Below are 21,162 nucleotides of genomic sequence, written 5' to 3'. Positions count from 1 at the left end.
TGGCATGGTCGGTCCAAAGCTCACAAATTACTCTCTCTATTTGAGATATCTATACAGTGGTACCTTGGTTAATGAACTTAATCCATTCGAGAAGTCCGGTCTTAAACCAAAGCGGTCTTAAACCAAGGCATGCTTTCCCATAGAAAGTAATGGAAAATGGATTAATCTGTTCTAGATGATGAAAAGCAACCCCTAAAACAACAATTTCACATGAGTTTTACTATCTAACAAGACCATTTCTGGATTAGAGTTAGGGTTAATTTTAGAACTGGGTTAGAGTTAGGGTCAGGATTAGAATTAGGGTCAAGGTTAGGATCAGTGTTGTTTTATGTTTTCTAGTGATTTTGATTAATTCCCAGTTGGTTTGCTGGGGAGCACCTGGCTGCACTTGGTGGTGCAGGGGCTCTAAGTTGCAGTTTCCGGGCTGCCTCCATCTTCCCCGACCCCAGAAAGTATTCAGCCTGACTACGTGCAAGCAAGAGCGGGGCGGGGATCTCTCAGCTGTGAAGGGAGGCTTCACACTGCCTATCAGAGCAGCCCTGAACCCAACTTCTACTTGCATACAAGCAGGAGGGGGCAGGGATCCCTCCTTCTCCGCCTTCCATGCCTGATCCACCGTGCACTGCTTTCCCACCACCACCGCTGAAGAACCAGTAACTCACGGGGCTGCCCAGGCCCATGGAGAAAGGAGAGAGAAGCCCCGGAGGACAGAGAAATGTGGCGGTACCCCCGAACATCCATTCGTATACCAAACAAAGAACAAAAAAACCGCAACCCAGAACATTTATTTCCAGGTTTGAAGTGGTCGTAATCCAAAATGTTTGCTAACTAGGCTGTTCATAACCCGAGGTACCACTCTATAAGATTTCTGCATTGGGCTAGATGATGCTTGAGGTCCCTCCCAACTCTACATTTCTATGATTTCAACAACACAGCCTTTTTGGGTTTCTAAAAAGTCCCAGGCAGTGCCAGGCACTCCCCACTAATAAGAAACAAAAGAAGCAATAAAAAAAAATTACAATTGAAAATCTACTTTATGTAATTGATGCACCTGTGGTGTCCATCCTGTTCACCTTCTGCATGGACTGCTGGGTTCTAAAGAATGACCGCATGCCCTTCTTGACAGACACACTATGGACCACTTGAACGGAATGGCCACAAACCACTGGTGCTCCACAGAGCACATTTTGGGAAACTTCATCAGGGGACACCTCTTATTGGCCTGGTCCTCATGCATGTTTGTATCTCATCTGTCAGTGCTTGGAAGGCTGAATGTGTGAACCGACTCTCGATTGGAAAGTATTAGTGGAACTGAGTAATGTGGCCTTTTTTGTGCATTCGCATGGGTGTATCATCAACTGAATTTGCAGCCATCATTCACTGTTTATTACAGATGGTGTGTGAACCAGCAGTAAATCATTGAGGGTGGAGGTGGTCAGCTCTCCACTCTCATGACACCAAGGCTTGATTTACACATCACTGCAAAGCCTCTTAACCAGCTTAATCTCCCTTTGGAGATTAATGATCATACTTCAGAGGAACTGAGCTTCTTCAATTGCCACCGATGATCCAGGGACCATTGCCTTGGCACCTTCTGATATCAAGCCCGATGCTGCCACAGGCATAATGAGAATGTTTTGCAATCACTTTCAATCACTTTGCACTAATTAATAGGAAAAGGAGCCTGCCAGCTTTGATGACAGTTCTCATGGCAAAGGTGCTTTAGTGAAATTACTGTCTCCCCTCTCCATGATTCATCCATACTCCTGACTCCATAGAAGATATTCTGCTTGACTTCATTTCTCAATAGTTTCTGAGCATAACTCATGGGGCAGATTGCCAAATCTCACTCACTTTGCAGGCTGATCCCCCACTAGTCACTTGGGCGTTGATCTGCCCTGTAAGGAAGTAAATCCTGACACACAACAAATGCACTGACTTAGCATGATCAGGTGGGTGGGCTGATATGAAAAACACAGCCCAAGTGGGTGGCAGGAACCCAACCCCTAGTAATACACCCAGTGGGAATGTCCCATGCATGATTCCATTTCTTCTGAGTTATGATTATTCTGTAGAAGTGCCCATGGGATTATGTCATAGAATCATAGAATTGCAGAGTTGGAAAGGACCCCACAGGTCAACTAGTCCAACCCCCCTTGGCCATCAAACCTCTGTTTGGAAGCCTCCAATGAAGGAGACTCCACCACCTTCTGAGGCAGTCCATTCCAGTGGCTAACTGCTGTTACCTTCAGAAAGTTTTTCCTAAGGTTCAGCCAGAATCTCCTTATTTGATCTCCTTTCTTGAAATTTGTCTGGACACACAAAATATCTGTACACAGAAACTGCCCTCACATGGCACGGTCAAAGTCTTATACTATACCAGCACAAGAGGTACTGACAGCAACCAATATGGATGGTTTTAAAAGAGGATTAGATACATTCATGGAGGAGAAGGCTGTTGATGGCTACTAGCCATGATGGCTATGATCTGTCTCTAGCATCGGAGGCCATATATGCCTCTGAAAGCCACTTCCTGGGAATCACCTGCAAGAAGTCCCCCCAACACACACTTCTTCTTGTTGTTCCTCTAACATTTGGCCCAGGCAAACATTGCTATATCTTTAAATACTTTACTGTCTTCATACCGAAATCTGCATGTTTTTGTATATGGTATATTTGTATATAATGGTGTAATGTGGGATAACTATTTGCCAGAACCTTTTCGTACTTGCAAGGCAAAATATTTCAATTGCTGTTACAAAGCTGTAAAATACATTTAAGAGGAAAAAGGAAAACTTTCCCAGCTATTCCAAGAGGCACAGTTTGTTGGTACTGGCCTTGGATGATAGGTTGTGAGGCAAAACCACAGAAGGCATAAACAAATTCATTTATTTTAAATTTATTTTCTTCAACCAAGTTTACACACCACTTGATTGCAAGCAAAGCTCAAAGGGGTTTCAAAAACACGAAATAAGACATTACATTTATCAATAAAGACACATATTTTAAAATATTCAAAGATGGTTAAAATTAGCAATAGCTAATAAGCCTGCCCCCTTCATGGATCACTGCCTTGCCGTGGCGAAGGGGCTTGAAGAACTCAGAGAAGCTATGAACTACGCCGAGCAGGGCACCCAAGATGAACAGGTCATAGTGGAGAGTTTTGACCAAACGTGATCCACCTGGAGTAGGAACTGGCAAGCCACTCCAGTATCCCTGCCAAGGAAACTCCATGGACAAAGACAACAGGCATATAAAAGTTATGACACTGGAAGATGAGCCCCTCAGGTCGGAAGGTGTCCAACATGCTACTGGGGAAGAGCGGAGGACAAGTACAAGTAGATCCAGAGCTGATGAAGCGGCTGGGCCAAAGCCGAAAGGACGCTCAGTTGTGGATATGCATGGAAGCGAAAGGAAAGTCCAATGCTGTAAAGAAAAATATTGCATAGGAACCTGGAATGTAAGAACCATGAACCTGGGTAAGTTGGATGTGGTCAAAAATGAGATGGCAAGATTAAATATTGACATCCTGGGCATCAGTGAGCTAAAATGGACGGGAATGGGCGAATTCAGTTCGGATGACTATCATATCTACTACTGTGGGCAAGAAACCCGTAAGAGAAATGGAGTGGCCCTCATAGTCAACAAAAGAGTGGCGAAAGCTGTACTGGGATGCAGTCTCAAAAATGATAGAATGATCTCGATACGAATCCAAGGCAGACCTTTTAACATCACAGTAATCCAAGTTTATGCACCAACTACTAGTGCTGAAGAAACTGAAATTGACCAGTTCTATGAAGACTTACAAGACCTTATCGAAGTGACACCAAAGAAGGATGTTCTGCTCATTATAGGGGATTGGAATGCTAAAGTAGGGAATCAAGAGATAAAAGGAACAACTGGCAAGTTTGGCCTTGGAGATCAAAACGAAGCAGGGCAAAGGCTAATAGAGTTCTGTCAAGAGAACAAGCTGGTCATCACAAACACGCTTTTCCAACAACACAAGAGACGACTCTACACATGGACATCCCCAGATGGGCAACATCGAAATCAGATTGATTATATTCTCTGCAGCCAAAGATGGAGAAGCTCTATACAGTCAGCAAAAACAAGACCTGGAGCTGACTGTGGCTCAGATCATCAGCTTCTTATAGCAAAATTCAAGCTTAAACTGAAGAAAGTAGGAAAAACCACTGGACAGGTAAGATACAATCTAAACCAAATCCCTTATGAATACACAGTGGAAGTGAGGAACAGGTTTAAGGATTTAGATTTGCTGGACAGAGTGCCTGAAGAACTATGGGTGGAGGCTCGCAACATTATACAGGAGGCAGCAACTAAAACCATCCCAATGAAAAAGAAATGCAAGAAAGCAAAGTGGCTGTCCAACGAGGCCTTACAAATAGCGGGGGAGAGAAGGCAAGCAAAATGCGAGGGAGATAGTGAAAGATACAGGAAACTGAATGCAGATTTCCAAAGAACAGCAAGGAGAGACAAGAAGGCCTTCTTAAACGAGCAATGCAAAGAAATAGAGGAAAGCAACAGAATGGGAAGAACCAGAGATCTGTTCAAGAAAATCGGAAATATGAAAGGAACATTTCGTACAAAGATTACCATAATAAAGGACAAAAGTGGTAAAGATCTAACTGAAGCAGAAGACATCAAGAAGAGGTGGCAAGAATACACAGAGGAATTATACCAGAAAGATATGGATGTCTCGTACACCCCAGGTAGTGTGGTTGCTGACCTTGAGCCAGACATCCTGGAGAGTGAAGTCAAATGGGCCTTAGAAAGCACTGCAAATAACAAGGCCAGTGGAAGTGATGGTATTCCAGCTGAACTGTTTAAAATTTTAAAAGATGATGCTGTTAAGGTGCTACACTCAATATGCCAGCAAGTTTGGAAAACTCAGCAGTGGCCAGAGGATTGGAGAAGATCAGTCTACATTCCAATCCCAAAGAAAGGCAGTGCCAAAGAATGCTCCAACTACCGCACAATTTCACTCATTTCACATGCTAGCAAGGTTATGCTTAAAATTCTACAAGGAAGGCTCAAGCAGTATGTGGACCGAGAACTCCCAGAAGTGCAAGCTGGATTTAGAAGAGGCAGAGGAACCAGAGACCAAATTGCAAACATGCGCTGGATTATGGAGAAAGCTAGAGAGTTCCAGAAAGACATCTACTTCTGCTTCATTGACTATGCAAAAGCCTTTGACTGTGTTGACCACAGCAAACTATGGCAAGTTCTTAAAGAAATGGGAGTGCCTGATCACCTCATCTGTCTCCTGCGAAATCTCTATGTGGGACAAGAAGCTACAGTTAGAACTGGATATGGAACAACTGATTGGTTCCAAATTGGGAAAGGAGTACGGCAAGGCTGTATATTGTCTCCCTGCTTATTTAACTTATATGCAGAATTCATCATGCGAAAGGCTGGGCTGGATGAATCCCAAGCCGGAATTAAGATTGCCGGAAGAAATATCAACAACCTCAGATATGCAGATGACACAACCTTGATGGCAGAAAGTGAAGAGGAATTAAAGAACCTTTTAATGAGGGTGAAAGAGGAGAGCGCAAAATATGGTCTGAAGCTCAACATCAAAAAAACGAAGATCATGGCCACTGGGCCCATCACCTCCTGGCAAATAGATGGGGAAGAAATGGAGGCAGTGAGAGATTTTACTTTCTTGGGCTCCATGATCAGTGCAGATGGTGACAGCAGTCACGAAATTAAAAGACGCCTGCTCCTTGGGAGAAAGGCGATGGCAAACCTAGACAACATCTTAAAAAGCAGAGACATCACCTTGCCAACAAAGGTCCGTATAGTAAAAGCCATGGTTTTCCCAGTAGTGATGTATGGAAGTGAGAGCTGGACCATAAAGAAGGCTGATCGCCGAAGAATTGATGCTTTTGAATTATGGTGCTGGAGGAGACTCTTGAGAGTCCCATGGACTGCAAGAAGATCAAACCTCTCCATTCTGAAGGAAATCAGCCCTGAGTGCTCACTGGAAGGACAGATCGTGAAGCTGAGGCTCCAATACTTTGGCCACCTCATGAGAAGAGAAGACTCCCTGGAAAAGACCCTGATGTTGGGAAAGATGGAGGGCACAAGGAGAAGGGGACGACAGAGAATGAGATGGTTGGATGGTGTTCTTGAAGCTACTAGCATGAGCTTGATCAAACTGCGGGAGGCAGTGGAGGACAGAAGTGCCTGGCGTGCTCTGGTCCATGGGGTCACGAAGAGTCGGACACGACTAAACGACTAAACAACAAACAACAATAAGCCTGCATGTAACATGTAACTTCTACGTGAGTTGGACAGGCTTGCCTAAGCAAAAATATTTTAAGTAGGTGCCAAAAAGAGTACAGTACTATGAAGGCTCCTGCCTGATGTCGATAGGCTGGGAGTTCCAAAGCTTTACACTATGTCTGTTGAGAGCAGCCTTCTCCAATCTATTGTTCACTAGTTCTATTGCACTGTCCTTCACCTAGTTTCACTTAAAAGTTTGAGCGACCATCCATAGGTTCAGGCTGCAGACATATTAATAGAAATGTGTGTGGATAGCGCTGGCTGAGAAAGATGGGAGTTGCAGTCCAAAGGGGTCCGTAGGGCACCAGTCTTGCAAATGCTGACTTGTGCTATTTGAGTTTCAAATCATCATTGATTGCTGCACAGTGAGCTTTGCACCCCCTCCTGGCCCTTCTTTGCCCTCATTGCATCCAGGTGAGTTTTTCTGCATCTGTGACACTGCTGACATCACATTGCACCCCTCCATTACTGCAACAGCCTATCGGTGCTACAAAACGATAATCAGTTTATGCCATTTTTAGTGCCACGAATCTTGGAGTAGTAGTTGGGTGAGAATGTTCTGTTTGCCTTCCCTGTGAAGAAGGAATTACCGTTAAACCTGTTTTTTAGTCTGCAGTAGGGATATACTCTCTGACCCTTTCCTTCCCATTTTGTGTGTGTGTGTATCAACCAGCTAAGGCCTCGGGCTGGTCGATGAAGAAACGGAGGCAAGAAATGGCTTTGCTGCCAACAGCAAAGTTTCTGTTTTCCCACTTGGGCCAAGTCTGGATTGCGCAGAAGAATTGTGGGTTTGTCAGGGTAGACACAAGTCAAGCAACAAGCCACAAAGAGGAAAGCAGAAGGAGTGAGGCATGAAATCTTCCCCAAAATGAGACCTTTTACAATGCCAGAGTGGTGGCTTTCAGACTTTTAGGGAACCCATGCCCTCCATCGCCTTGTCTGCTGAGTAGCCCCTCATGCAAAGGTTAAGGAACCTTTCTCAGCTAGAGGGCCACATTCCTTTCCAGGCAACTTCTCAGGGGCCACATGGTAGGTGGGGCCAGAGGCAAGAACAAGCAAAACCTCCTTTATGCAGGAGGCCACGTGAGTCCAGTCAAGCAAAAGTCATATTTCGCAAACCAACACATCCATATCTCCATCCAGGGGAGCAAGAGGCATCATCACTGCCCAAATGGAAATGGCAAGTATAAGGAGGGCTCCTGGGCTGTTCTAGACCACCAGAGCCATCAGGCAGATTTGGTCCTTACTCTTGTGTGGTGTCTTCCAGCACATTAGAGAATGCCTCCCTGTCACATCTATGGATGGTTGTGTGGAGTGCTGCTCTTGGAAACAACAGTTCAGTGAAGCAAAACCTCAGTGATGAGCCTGCCTCAAATTCTGCAATGAACCTACTTCTGTGATGAATCTGCCCTGACCCCTTTTTTGCTCTTCTGGTGTTGGTTCCCCCCTTCTTCTATTTTGATTTGATTTTAATAGCTGGGTTTTATTGCTTATATTGAAGGGTTCAGGTACCCCGGAACTAAGTTCTTCAGAGCTTTGTAAATGAATACAAGGACCTTGACGAGGGCAGTGCAACTGATGTGTCTCTATGCTAGGCCTCCAACGAACTTCAGAAGCTCTTTGGTGGTGGGGCAGATTGAGATGGACCATAGTTATTGCCTGACAGCTGGCCCCATGCAACCAAGTCCACCCTCTGATTCATTTATATATATCCCCTTGAGCCACTTCTGCTTGGGATAGTAGCAAAAGACTGATGTATTTCTTCTTCTTCTTCTTCTTCTTCTTCTTCTTCTTCTTCTTCTTCTTCTTCTTCTTCTTCCCCCCTCTTTGGCACCAGGATTGGAAACTGTTGCCCAACAAGGCCCAGCAATTTCTGTTGCCGAGGCAAAACTGAGGGAACCTGAACGCCTCACCAGGATGAAGGCAGGCGTCACTGGGAGGGTGGCTTAAGCATGAAATCTCTCTCTCCCTTGCCCTGGAGCAACCACAAGAAGTGTCTGCCGGCTGGGATGCCTGGCAGGGAATTGCATACAAGTGAATCAGGAGGAGGGATATGGAAATACCCAGCAAACACTCAGACAGAGGAGGATCTTCTCCTTTCCTGGAGACGCACTGTCTTTTTGCTCTGACACTACCAGCTCCAGCTCAGAGGGGAATCATGTGAAACCTCCTACATGTTTTCCTTCCCTGAGTTTCACACCCATCTGAGTTTCACTTTAACTGCATCCCAAAGCTCTGGCCTACATGCTGAGGTTTGCTGCCCTGAGAGGGCAGGACAGGGACAGCCAGGCTGCGTTGTAGGAGGTTGGCTAGTTGACCATTTGGCCCCTTCCAGCTCTGCAATTATGTTATTCTATGAGTAGATCAGGGACAAAACTTGTCGATAAGGTTTGCCCAACAGGTACTGGTGCACTGGTGTTGCACAAGCTGAAAGCTCTGATATCAAGCTGGACAGCAAAGAAACCCTGGTAAATTCATGCCTCATTTTCACAGACAGAAGATGAGCAGGTATACCTGTGTCTAGAGTCCTGGAAGAGCAACGGGGGAGAAATTTGTTTCACGATTTATTTTATTAGCACTGTTGCAGGTGTCACACAATACCCGTTCCACATTTGTTAAGAACTCAATCTCTTAGTGTGACAGCACCTACACTTTGGAACTCCCTGCCTGTTGATATCAGGCAGGTGCCTTAACTGTACTCTTTTCAGTGCCTGCTAAAAGCCTTTTTGTTTAGACGAGCCTATCCAGATGGCTACTAAGGATGGCTGCTTAGGAAGGTGCAACTTTGATAGACTGGGCTTTAAATGCAGACCAAATCAAATTTATCCACCCTCCCTATTCCGGACTGGTACCTGGAGGGCGGGTTTGTAGGTACTGCATTCTGCAACACAACATTGCTGCAATAATAGTACATTGTGGTAGATTTATACTAAACCACCCACACCTCATTTCACTTTATTAGTTCTTCTGCAATGCTTCCCCCTTGTTGTCTCGCTATTGCCATCTGTACAGGCAATCTTGCATTATAGCACAATTAAAGTGGGATAAAATAATAAAATAAATGAACTATAAGATTTGTGCTATTAACAAGTTACAGGATTTCCACAGAGAGTTACGGAGTGTACACCAACTGGACATGAAGCAGTATGTCTGTCCTGAGACCTTTGCAAACACAAACTGTATTGAAACTGTGCTTGTGTCTACTGGCTCCAATACCATCATGAGCTCCAGTCATCACAAATGCACATGGATGCCTGGAGGTGCCCTGAATGATCAGCAGTGCTGGTGAGGGCTGATGGGAATTGTAGTCCAAAACATCTGAAAGGCAGCAGGTTGAAGAAGACTGGTCTGTGCTTTCCAGGCTATGAGGAACTAGCATAAGGAGGAAGTGAGAGTTAGACTGCACAGCCCAGCCACAGGAGAGCATTGGCTGCATTCTAGGGTTCACTGGCAGTTTACGCAGAACAATGAAGAAGCCTAAAAGTGCTGGCTGTGCATAGCATCCTTTATGGACAGAGAGTGTGCTAGAATATTAGTGTGCAGACACTGCTTCTTGGAAGAATTTGCTTTTTGTACCAGAATTCCAAGCATAAGAGCCAACTCCATGGGGCTGTGGGTGCTTGGGGGGCTAGGCACCCACAAAGTCAATGGGGAAAGCCAGCAGGTGGCAGTGACACTGCCTCCAAGTTCAGCTCCACCCTCTCCAGCCAGCCAGCGAGGCACCCTCCCCATGGAAAAGGGTGCCTTGCTGGCTGCGGAGAGGAGGAGGAAGAGGAGCTGCCACCACGGCAACACAGACGTGAGATGTCACAAGCGCATGCCTGCACGTCATGCATGTGACAGGCACCCACAATCTATGAGAGATGGCACCCCTGATTCCAAGATCCACTAACCAGAGGCAGGGGCAAAATACATATACTTAGATTTAAAGAGCAGAGTGCCTCTGAGATACTAAGCAAAGGAATTTCTTTTCTAGACTGGAACTGAATTCACACGGTCCTTTTGCACAACAGCCCACTCCTTCTTGATAGCTTTCTTCATTTCAGCCACCTGATTGAGGTGGAGATAGTCATTTTCTTGTGGCTGTTGTTAAACAGCAACTGGGAGTCTAAAATCCTTGTCAGTCTTCTGCAAATCAGCCAGGGATCCACCAAGAGATATTAATCTACTTTTGCCCATTCCTGCACTAAAAAACCCACTCATCCTTGGCAATTGAGTCAACTATGGCCATGTGCACTCTATACATTTAAAGCACCATGAGAATTCTGGGAGATATAATTTGTTAAAGGTGCTGGAAATAGTTAGGAGACCCCCGTTCCCCTCCTAGCAGTTTAAGAACAAAACCCACTTCCCAGGAAAATCTGAAATTGTTGCTCTGTGGGTTGAAAGGGGGCCTCTCTGAACAACTCTCAGCACCCTTAACAAACTATAGCTTCCACAATCCAGTTAAAAGTGGTGAAATAGTGCTTTAAGCATAAGGTGTGAATGTGATCCTTGAAAGGGTTCACTGGAGGTAGGTATGCCTGTAAAATATGGTCCTAGCAGAGAAAGGAGTGTTGAGTTTGTGTTTGTCTGTCATCTGAGCCATGAACTGGATGGCCTTAAGAGGATGTAGATAGACAGACGAAAAGATAGAAAGACAGATAGATTCAGATATCTCTCTCACACACTATTTCTCCTTGCCTCTGTTCCCTATTTGTGCACAATGACTCAGACCTCTTTACTGGTGACTCAGGAATGCACACAGACCGGCATTTCTCCATGTGACCAGCAACAGGAAGGCAGGCACAGAGCAGGTGGCCTTGTCCACACAGTGGCACTCTGTGACCCCACACTCTTTGGGCACACTACTTCTGTGGGTGCGAATGCTGGGAACTGGGAGGATCGCACCTTGTTTCAGCCTCTTCCTCCACTCCAAGGGCCTCACTAGAAGGGGAGAAGAGTTCTGGCCTGGAGGCCCCCTAATTTGTAGAAGCAAGAGGTAACAAGGCTCCGATCTATTTGGAAACATGGCCAAGGTGTGGCCTCAAGGAACAGCGGCCCCCCACCTTGTCAAAACTAAGCAGGTCCAGATCTGATCAGTGGGTAAATGGGGGACTACCAGGAAATCACCTGTAAGTTGCCTTAATGGAAGAGAGGTGAGACATAAAACATAAGAAAAATCACATTACATTCCTTTGTTTATTTATTACTACACTTATATCTGGCCTTTCCTCCAACCAGCTTGAGGCAACATAGATGGTTTTTTTCACACACACACCAACTTATCTTCACAACAACCCTTTCAGGTAGGTTAGATTGAGAGATAGTGGTTGGTGCAAGGTTGAGCTTCATGGCTATGAGGGGAATTTGAAACTAGGCCTCCACAGATTAACACTCAGGAGCTGGAAGCTCGCAACCTTGTGGTGTGAAGGAATGCACTTTGCACCTGCTTGGAGATGCATTCATCTTTTCTGACTTCAGGGGTTCCACAAATTAAGCTCTGCACAACCCACTGGACAGGGTGTCAGAAGTTTTCTGCATTGCATTGTGGGTAGCCTCTAGAGAAAGTCTTGCATTTGTTAGGATCTGATCCAAACTGGCTGGCCACTGCTGTTCGCCTCAGTGGTTGTCTGTTCCCTGTTCCCAGAATCAGCTATAAAAAAGTTATTACTTTTATCTTATTCCTTCTCAAACCTGCATCCCACCCTTCATCAACGTTCCCAGAGCAGCTGTGCTGATTCCTCCATTTGCACCACCTCCCTACTCTTGACTCTCTTGTGGACATGAGTTGACATACTGTACAACAAGTATAATAATGATCATGACATAGTGGGTGTTATCTAGGTAAATGATTTTTAAAAACAACAGCATCCTACAGTTTTCAATAAATAAAATGAATGTTGAAACATTTCAGGGAACGTGCCTGCAGCACAGCTATATCTCCATGGCTGACATGTAGCCAAGATACGTTATGAACTGGGCTCTAGGGAAATTAAACAAGATGCAGTGGAAAGTGGAATAAATCTTCCCCTTTAAAACATCAGGGTGTTCCCACCTAGCCTACCAATCAGAGAATCCATTTTCCAGGGGCCCAAATACACCCCTTTGCGAGCAGCCCTTTTCTAAACCAAATTGCTCAAATTATCTCTTCGTGGCTTCTGGCCACATTTGCAACATGTGGGTGGGAAAGCTGTCACGTAAGGGGGGGAATATTCAACGGAAAAGAAAAGGAAAAAAAAACTTTGCAGAAACAGCTGAGTCATTCCTTAGCAGTTAAGATAGATTCAGCTCCATGATGGCTAAGAGGCCATTGGGTCATGTCTGGCTTCAGTCCCACTATTTCTGCTGCCACCAGGTCATATTAAAAATTGTGAGTAGAAATTAAGCTCACAATGGCATCTTTTTCTCTTGAGGGTTGACCTCGTTTTGCACATGTATGACTTTAACTGAAAGTGCCAGATTGAATATAATGAACTCATTTTGCTATTATTACACAGTATGGAAAATAGCCTCCTGCCAACCTAGCAGTTTGAAAGTATGTCAAAGTGCAAGTAGATAAATAGGTACCACTCTGGTGGGAAGGTAAACGGTGTTTCCGTGCACTGCTCTGGTTCGCCAGAAGCGGCTTAGTCATGCTGGCCACATGACCCAGAAGCTGTACGCCGGCTCCCTCGGCCAATAAAGAGAGATGAGCGCCGCAACCCCAGAGTCGGCCATGACTGGAGCTAATGGTCAGGGGTCCCTTTACCTATGGAAAATAGCAAGAGTAGCCTTCTCCTCCGCTGCCCATTCTACCAACTTACTCCTCTTTGTTCTGGACACTTCTTCTCGCACACCATAGTTTGGAAACCAACAGTATCAGTAGATGTTGGGCAAGATCTTCCCCAGATGGGTTGCAGTTCCCAGAGTACCTGAATGCTAAAGTCTACCCCCTTCCCCAAGGCAAAGGTTAGCTGGCTGCAAGAGAACGAAAGCTCTTCAAGTCTGCTGGTGGCACAAATGTGAAAGGAAGTGCAACCACTATAGAGGATGAGTTCATGGTTTCTACAAGTTCCTTGGTAGTGTGGAGTAATGGAAGCAAAGCTTAAGTGCAGCTTTCTGAGCTAACACTAGCAGGCCCATGGCTACCTCTTAAGAACATATGAAGAGCCTGCTGGATCAAGCCAATGGCCCATTTAGTCTGGCACCCTGTTCTCACAGTGGCCAACCAGATGCCTGTGGGAAACCAGAGCACCAGACCACACTCCCCTCCTGTGGTTCCCAGCAACTGGTATTCAGAAGCATTGCTGCCTCTGGCTGTGCAGGCAAAGCATAGCCATCATGGCTAGTAGCTGTCCATAGCCTTCTCCTCCATGAGTTTGTCCAATCCTCCTTTAAAGCCATCCAGGTTGGTGGCCATCATTGCCTCCTGTGGGAATAAGTTCCACAGTTTAACTATCCACTGTGTCAAAAAGGACTTTCTTTTGTCTTTCCCGAATGTCCCAACTTTCAGCTTTATTAAAGCCTTCAGGTTCTAGTGTTATAAAGGAAGGAGAAAAACTTTCCCCTCTCCACTTTCTCCATGCCATGTATCATTTACAAACTTCTATTCTGTCACCACTTACTTGCTTTTCTCTAAACTTTCCCTTACTTCTGCTGCTGGAGAGATCTCCTGGTGGAAAAGGGGCCATACACCTGTGTAACCTTAGTCTACAGTGGTCTGGCGAGCAGAGAAAATGTAGCCAGTCGTTTCCCTTCTATTATTTTTAGGGTAGCCTAGTATTCAACCTTACATAGAATGATCCTCTCTTTATAGGTAGAGGACAGTTCTCTTTTTGAGGGTAAAAATGTAAAGGTAAAGGACCCCTAACAGTTAAGTCCAATTGTGAACGACTCTGGGGTTGCGGCGCTCATCTTGCTTTACAAGCCAAGGGAGCCGACATTTGTCTGCAGACAGTTTTCTGAGTCATGTGGCCAGCATGACTAAGCCGCTTTTGGAGCAACGGAACACCGAAACCAGAGCAGCGCATGGAAATGCTATTTACTTTCCCGCCAGAGCAGTACCTATTTATCTACTTGCACTTTTTTGCTTGCTTTTGAACTGCTAGGTTAGCAGGAAGCTGGGACCAAGCAACGGGAGCTCACCCCATCACGCGGATTTGAACCACCGACCTTCTGATCAGCAAGCCCAAGAGGCTCAGTGGTTTAGACCACAGTGCCACCCGCGTCCCTCTTTCTGGGGGGTATCCTCTCTCATTTGAGGGGCTATCCAGTCCAAGTCTGATCTAAATATAAAGAACCATAAAACCCAGTGTGGTGTAGTGGTTCAAGTGTCAAACTAGGACCTGAGAAACCTGGGTTCCAATCCCACTTGGCCATGAAGCTCACTGGGTTACTGCCTCTAAGCTTAACCTACCTCACAGGGTTGTTGTGGAGATTAAGTGAGGAGAGGGAGAACTATGATTGCCACCTTGAACTCCGTGGAGAATATTAATTAATTAATTAATTAATTAATTAAGCTGGATAGCTCAGTTGGTTAGAGCCTGGTGCTGATAATGCCAAGGTTGCATGTTTGATCCCTGTATGGGACAGCTGCCTATTCCTGCATTTCAGGGGGTTGGACTAGATGATCCTCAGGGTCCCTTCCAAGTCTACAATTCTAGGATTCTAGCTGGGAGAGTAGGTGCAGCCTTGAAGCACTTTAGGGGGATCCAGCTCCTATGACTGGACAGCAGATGGAGCAGGTGTTTCTTCCTTTCTATAGTGAGATGTATTTCTACTGAGATCCAAGTCATTATTTCTAACTTTGTAGTTGTAAATGTAAATTAGCATGTGCAAATGTCATGCAGACCTGGATCACCTTTTGCCCTCTTTTTTTAGATGATGCATAAGTGGTTCCCTTAATAATTCTGCAGGGGGGGGGTGTCTCTTGGTAGAGAGAAGCCCTCTGCTCTTCAGATTGCCACCATCGATGTTTGCCTGCAGACATCTCCAGTTTGCCTTATAAATAGATGCTTGTCAAGATCCAGCTTTCACTCTGCAGGCCAGCAATGCAGTTTCTGGGGAGCTCTTTCTTGCAGACTGTCTGGGGCCATGGAAGCGCCTCTGCTAACTAGTTATGAAGATCAAGGCAAATTAAAGGAACTGGCTCAGATGTTAATCACAGGGAAACTGCACACATAACCAAAGGGAAAGGAAGCTCTCTCCAGTAACCCCAGAGCCAAGATCAAATCCTCCACTCCAGGGCTTGCTTTCACTCAGGATTCACTGGAGGCCAGGGATCCTGAAACAATGCACTAAACAAGACAGCAATACCTCTGACTATGTACAGAGGGTCTTCCTCTCTCCACTGAAAGTCAAACTTGATGAGAGATCTGTGAATAGGGTGATTTTGATTTTTGATTTTTTTTTAAAATGTGAGTAGCTAAAGCACCCACAGCAGCTGTGTGTGTGTGTGTGTGTGTGTGTGTGTGTGAGAGAGAGAGAGAGAGAGAGAGAGAGAGAGAGAGAGAGAGAGAGAGAAATATTTTGGTTCATGGCACTACCCTAAGGGACTTTAACCCTTTTCTCCCATCCTATTCTTCCACTTAAAGTTCACCCACACTTACCCTGGTTGAAATTCTGGAGAGCTAGTATCAGTCAGAGCACAGGATGGATGGTGACAGACTAAGGTTGAAGCCTGACAAGACAGAAGTACTGCTTTGGTGAGGACAGGGTGTGTGTGGGTGTGGGGGACTTCCTGGTCCTGAATGCCTCTGTGCCTCTGAAGGGTCAGGTACGCAGCCTCAGAGTCATTTTGGATTCACAACTGTCCATGGAGGCACAGATCAATTCTGTGTCCAGGGCAGCTGTCTACTAGCTCCATCTGGTATGCCAGCTGACACCCTACTTGCCTGCAGACTATTTCTCCAGAGTGGTACATGCTCTGATTATCTCCCACTTGGACTATTGCAATGCGTTCTACATGGGGCTACCTTTGAAGGTGGCTCATAAACTACAATTAATCCAGAATGCGGCAGCTAGACTGGTGACTGGGAGTGACCGCCCGGACCATATAACACTGACCAGACTAAAGGATATTCACTGGCTCCCAGTACATTTCTGAGCACAATTCAAAGTGTTGGTGCTGACTTTTAAAACCCTAAATGTCCTTGGCCTAGAATATCTGAAGAAGTGTCTCCACCCCTATCATTCAGCCTGGACACGGAGGTTCTCCTCTGAGGGTCTTCTGGTGGTTCCTTCACTCCTAAAGTGAAGTTACAGGAAACCAGGCAGAGGGCCTTCTTGGCAGTGGCACCTTCCCTGTGGAACACCCTCCCATCAGATGTCAAGGAGATAAAGAACTCACAACTTTTAAGATTCGATATCAGAAAGACCAAAAGTTTATCAAGGACTGGGGGAGATTTACAGAATATCTGAAAAACATATGTGATGTACAGACAACGCTTGTTGGTTTTGAAGAGACTCTGTGAGATAGTAAGAAATAGTGCAAAAAAGAGAGTAAGAGGAAAAGGAGTTCTAAAAGGCAATATTATGTTTTGAAATGCGTTAACAAAATAGAAATTTTACGAAAGATTGACAGAGAAACTGAGGGAAGTCAAAAATTGAAGAATGAGTGTGAAAATATTTCTTGACTGTATAAAATTGCTTGGAAAATGAATAATTAAAAAAAAGAAGAACTCACAACTTTTAGAAGACATCTGAAGGCAGCCCTGTATTGGGAAATTTTCAATGTTTGATGTTTCATTATGTTTTTATATACACTGGAAGCCACCCAGAGTGGCTGGGGAAACCCAGCCAGATGTTTGTCACTTTCTTATAGAATCATAGAATTGTAGGGTTGGAAGGGACCACAAGGATCACGGGTAGGGTATAAATAATAATAAAATTATTATTATTATTATTATTAGTCCATATGGGTCGGTCTGGATGATACCTGTGGTTCCCTTCCAACCCTGTGATCCTGTATCTGTGTGGTTAGAATCTTTAAGAGGAAACCTGATGAAAGTTGAGGTTTTAAAGCATGGCTGTAATTTTTTCTTGTTTTATGTTTTTGTAAACCACTTTGAACGTCCTTTAAAAAAAATCGCTTACAATCAAGAAGTATATAAATTTTATGAAATAAATAAATAAAACCAGCTAGACCAGTACCTTAGTTAAGACAGCAGCCTTAGCTGGCCAGTTAAGAATTGACATTTACATGTCCAAAGAGGTTGCCCTGTTGCCATAGAGACAAACAGGTGGGCCTTTTCTCATCTCACCTAGCTGGATGCCACAACATCCTAGGATAAAGAACAATAGGCTTGGGGGGTGCATGATAGAGTTTCAGCTGCTGCTGGGAGCTGGAGGCACAGAGGCTTCTTTTGCTCTCTGCTGGACCCAAATCAGTGGCTTGGGGACTTCCCTGGAACCTAATGGGGAGGCAAGATCTGTGAAGTGCTAATGCTGTGAGCCCCTCCATCCTCTGCTCAGGCTATATTTGTGTGTGTGTAAATAAAACCCATCTATCCAAAAGACCCTACACACTGATCTTCATTCCAAGGAAACAAAGCCCATGATAAGTGCAGGAACCCCTGGAGATTGCTGCCATTTGGAGCCTGGAGCTCAATGAACTGTGCTCAATGAACTGGTGTTCTGAATCAGTATGAGTCCACTTCCTGTGCTCCCAGTTCAGAGTGACTGGATGCAAAGGGCCTAAGAAAGTCTGCTGGATCAGGCCAATGGCCCATCTAGTCCACCATCCTGTTCTCACTGTGGTCAACCAGATGCCTCAATAGGAGAACAGCAAGCAAGACTCGAGCAAGACCAACAACTAGTATTCAGAAGCATTGCTACTTCCAAGTGGTGGCAGCACAGCTTAGCCATCATGACTTACTAGCCAGCAATAGCCCTCTTCTAGATGAATTTTTCTAATCCTCGTGTGGGAGTGAGTTCTATAGCTGAACTCTGTACTGCAGCAGTACACAAATCGGGAGCTGCCTAATATTAGCCTGATGGCTGCTCCCTAATCCCAAAAAACCTCAGTCAGCCTTCGCCAAACTGGTGGCCTCCAGATCTCACCAGCCCCATAGCCAGCACAATCTTTGGGAGTTGTAGCTGAATATATCTGGAGGGCACCAGGTTGGTGAAGGCTGATCCTCAGGCTACTCACCCATATCTAGATTTAGTCAGCTCGAGGAGGTTTGACTACTCCCTAATCCCAAACCCCTTGTGTCTCAAAAATTAAGCAGGGTGTACAGTCATTTAAACTACCAGGTTTCCCCTGCAGAGACCATAGAAGCAGATATCAGCAAAGGAACAATACCTCACACCTTTCTAGGCATTTTGGTGCAGAAAGTGCTGCTTTAAACCTGCAGCAGCATCCACAGTGGGCAGAAGTCATGTGAATTGATGCACAATCCTGGATGAAGTGTTGCAAATGACGTCTCACCTGGGCGAAGTGGAGTCAGCTGCCTTGTTTGCTTACACGTACTTAGGTTGCAGTTTATAACCCACCAAATCACCCTAAGCACACATTCTCTTGGCAGCTAACAGTAAACAATATAGTATTACCATAAAACCTACCATAACAGCAATAAAATGCATAATGGCAATGCATATTAGGTATAAAGCATTAAAATAACACATGTAGAGCTGCAAAAGATGTGCTTGCGGTTTGTGTATTTTGCTACTTTTTTTTGTTGCATTCTATATGGCAGGGAAAGAGGAGGAAATTGGTCTTCCTTTTGTCTTCCCTTCCCTTTCCTGTCCTGTCCCTAATTCCTGCTTCTTGCCCAGAACCAATGAAGAAGGAGAAGCAGCCATCCCTTGCCAGAATCTAGAATGGCATGTCTAAATCTAGTGCCTCCTCTGAGCAGAGTTGCACTCTATTCCACCCATCTGCAGTGACTTCTTCCAAGCCCACACCCCTTCCACTGTTTGTTGCAACCAGGACATCTGCTTGTTTAGCAACAATCTAAATCTTCTGCTACACTCTTGGACAGGAATCAGAAGTAAGCAGTGGGCCCCGTAGCTAAGACCAAGCTGTGGTGAGAGAGCCTGGCCTGGCACGCTAAAGTTTTGTTTGTTTGTTTGTTTGCTTGCTTGCTTGCTAACTTGGTTAGTTAGTTAGAAGAAGAAGAAGAAGAAGAGTTTGGATTTGATATCCCGCCTTTCACTCCCCTTCAGGAGTCTCAAAGCGGCTAACAATCTCCTTTCCCTTCCTCCCCCACAACAAACGCTCTGTGAGGTGAGTGGGGCTGAGAGACTTCAGAGAAGTGTGATTAGCCCAAGGTCTAGTCCAGAGAAGTGTGACTAGCCCAAGCAGCTGCATGTGGAGGAGCGAGGACGCAAACCCGGTTCCCCAGATTACGTGACTACCGCTCTTAACCACTACACCCCACTGGCTCTCCAGTGTTAGTTAGTTAGTTAGTTAGTTAGTTAGTTAGTTAGTTAGTGGATTTATATATTTATTCTCCTCCAAGGAGCTCAATATGGCATACTCCAACAACAAACCAGTGCAGTAGGCTGGGAGGCAGAGTCTGGCCTACTGCCACTTGTTCCTTTGGAGACAAGCAATGTTCTCCACTTGTGAACACTATTGTAGAGGGTGTTGGTACCCTCAATATTATGTAGACAATAACTCCCTTGATCCCCTGCCAGCAATGGCTGTTGGCTGGAGCTGATAGTTATAGTGCAAAACAATTGGAGGGTGCTAAATGAGCATGCTGGACCAGACCAGTGGCCCATCCAGTCCCCTATCCTAGTCTCACAAAGATGCCTGAATGGGAATCCCAAAAGCAGGACCCGAGCACAAGAGCCCTCTCTCCTGCTGTGCCTTCCAGCAACTGGTATTCAGAAGCATTGCTGCCTCTGACCATGGAGCCAGAGCATAGCCATCATGGCTTGTACCCATGGCTAGCCTTTTCCTCCATGAATTTGTCCAGTCCTCTTTTAAAGCCACTCAAGTTGATAGCCATCCCTGCTCCTGTGGGAGTAAGTTCCACAGTTTAACTATAAGTGGAGGGAAGAAGGGCTTTTTAAAAATCTGTCCTGAATCTTCCAACATTCAGCTTCATTGGATGTCTGTGAGTTCTAGTGCTAAGAGAAGGGTGGAAACCTTTCTCTAATGCATTCTTTTTTTATCAGCTTCTGTTATGTCACCTCTTGCATGGCTTTTCTCTAAACTAAGCTTGGCAAAGGCTGCATCCGTTGGCCTTGCTTTGTTCTCCCCCACCCTCTTTGCCATGCACATGTGCATAAAACAGGAAAGGGCAGCAAGTGCAGCAGCAGCTGCTTGCATGGATGGTTTGCAAAATGCATGCAAACACATTTTTTTGTGCCCAATGAGAAAGGAAGAAGCGAGGAGGAACTGGAGCACAGTGAAACCGCTGGCTGCAGAGCAAGAGCAGCAGAGTGGAGTCACTCTGACTCTGTGGGCTGAGCTTGTTGGCACCACCCTTTTCCCACTCTTTGTTTGTAAACCACCCCCATCCTCATAATATAGATTGGTAGGTGGAAAGATAGACACAGATTTTATTTATGTTGTAAAAATGTATATACCTCTTGATTGTAGAAAACCTCAGAGCAGTTTACAAAAAGAACAAAAGAGCAAAGTTAACATTCAAAGATATTAAAAACCAGCAATAAACTAAAACTCATCAGCATTCTACACATCTGGGTAGGCTTGTCAAAAAAAATTTATTCTAGCAGGCTCTGAAAAGAGTACCGTGAAGACGCCTGCCTGATGTCAATTGGCAGGGAGTTTCAGAGTGTAGGCGCTGCCACACTAACACATTGATTTCTTACAAATGCAGTGTGGATATTATGTGCTACCTGTGCCAATCCCACAGACTGAAGCAGTTGAGAGGGCAAATATGGGGTAAGGCAATCTTGCAGGTACTCCAGTCCCAA

Source organism: Podarcis liolepis (genome assembly GCF_965112155.1).
Source record: "Podarcis liolepis genome assembly, chromosome: 7".
Taxonomy (NCBI): domain Eukaryota; kingdom Metazoa; phylum Chordata; class Lepidosauria; order Squamata; family Lacertidae; genus Podarcis; species Podarcis liolepis.
Note: the sequence above shows the minus strand (reverse complement) of the source record.